Raw genomic sequence first — 2,364 nt, 5'->3', positions numbered from 1 at the left:
TTGGTAAAATTGTTAGTGTTGTGACGTGCAACACCATATTTAAGCGTTGCATTATATTAAATTATTTTTGAGATTATAAAAATAGATATATTATCAAAGCAAATACAATACCTTTACATTTTAGTCATTTATTTCCTTAAAATATAAAATGTAATATTTTATTTAATTTAACATATTTAGACATACATTTTATATAAGTTTAAATCATATTTTGAATTTTTGTAAAATTATAAATTTTGAAAATTAAAAAAATCTAAAAAAAATATATTTAATCAAAATATAGGTTTTTCGTTTAAGCGTTTCATTATATTAAATTATTTTTGAGATTATAAAATAGATATATTATCAAAATAAATATTATAATTTTAAAATTTAATCATTTGTTTAAAATATAAAATATAGCATTTTATTTAATTAAACATATTTATAAATACATTTTGTTAGGTCACACACACTGTAGAAGGGGGTGAATACAATGTATAGCACAATCAAATCGAACTTTAATAACTAAGTAACAGAAAACAAACTTTATTGAAACAATAAACTCTGTTACAGTATGGAAATGTTCTCTCTTAGTGATGAACAAATATCACGAGAGCTGCTAGGGTTACAATGAATAATCTTCTCGATTATGATAACACTTATAGTGTAAACCCTATGTCTGTGTTTATATACTACACAGTTATAAGATAATCACTAATTGATAAGGAATATAATTCTACCTCCTAAAATATATCAATCAGATATATTTTCTTCCAAGTATTCTATTCTTCATAGAATTCCATCTTCATGCATATCTCTTCTTATATTTGTCTCGATCTTCTTTCCTTTAACCAGCTGTCTTCCTTATCTCAACGTCCTTCAATACTTAAGTTCTGATATCCATCTTCTGATGATTATCTCCTGATAATATAAGAACTGATATCCTTAAGTCCTAACTTCCAGTAAGTACTGATTTATCCTGTTTAAGTAAGATCTGAAAACTAAACATAAATCACATTAGCCATGACATTATCAAATATATCTAACAATCTCCCCCAACTTGTAAATTAGCATAATATACAAGTTTAACAAATATTTGATGATGTCAAAAACATTTAGTACAAATGCATGAGAATTTGACTAGATAACTACAACTTACAGTCCTTAAAGCTTTACCAATCTTTAACTTCTGATAACAACTTCAGTCTGTATCCATATCAGAATTTAAGTAGTTGTAGATCTTGACTTGGCTTCATCTTCTGATCTCTTTGATGTCAGGAGTTGTTCTGAGATAGTTCTTCAACAAACATCTCTCAGCATATCCGAGTTCATCAATCATCCTCCTTTTAGCATCTTTAAGTTCTGCAGAATCTTCACCAATTTGAGAGATTGCAGCTCTGAGATCATTAATTTTAGCTTTCTTTATGTCCTGATCCAGTCTGATCAAATATTCCTTATCAGACTCAAGATTGAATTCCACAGCCCTGTAACCCAGAAAGGTAGATATGAGCTGTCAGACTTAACAGAATAAAGCTTTTTTTGTTTCTGAATTTGACTCTTCAAAAAGTTCGCAGCACTTTCTGTTATTTTGTCATTCACTTGAAGTAAGAATAATACATGTTCCAACTCTTCAAAATACTTTAGTGGAATGGCATTTTCCCTTATATGATAAACCCTGCCATCTGTCATGAAGTACAACAAGATGTGTTCTTTCAAGTAGGCATGGTAAACCATTTGTACAGATTCTAGTTGATTCAATCTCTCAGGAGTTACTCCAATACATGGTTCACTTAAGGAAGTTGGATCATTGGTTGTGTTCTGTATTCTTCTTTCTTCAACACTTCCCAATCCAGTTTTATCTCTTGTTTCCTTTCCAGTAACCACTCTCGCTTCAAAACCACTTGCAGCAGTCTTCAAAGGTTGAGTCTGTTTAGCTTTAGTGAATCCTGGTAGGAGTATCTTTGAAGGTTTAAAATGAGCAATGTCAGAGGTTTCCTTTGATATATCTTTTGATATCAAGTTAACTTGAGCTATGTCAGAGGTTACTTGCTTCTTTGAGATATCAGAACTAACTATCTCTTGACTCTGAACAACTTGAGCCATGTCAGAGGTTGTCTTAGAAACTTTTCTTGAAGTAAGAGTAAGATCAACATCTTCATCAATAATTTCTTCATTCACAGGAGGCACATAAACCTTGATAGGTTCACCAACTTTCTCTTTGCCCTTGGACCTTGGATCTATCTGTAGTTGTGATTTAGCTTTGGTTGTTTCAGAATTTGTCCTTTCTTTTATCACAGTGCCTTTGAGTTTTGGAAGTTTATTTTTACCAGAGACTTCAGATTTATATTTGACTCTATCTGATTTAAGTCTAGCTTCTTCTTC

This window comes from Apium graveolens, unplaced genomic scaffold, assembly GCF_009905375.1.
Source record: "Apium graveolens cultivar Ventura unplaced genomic scaffold, ASM990537v1 ctg2417, whole genome shotgun sequence".
Classification (NCBI taxonomy): domain Eukaryota; kingdom Viridiplantae; phylum Streptophyta; class Magnoliopsida; order Apiales; family Apiaceae; genus Apium; species Apium graveolens.
Note: the sequence above shows the minus strand (reverse complement) of the source record.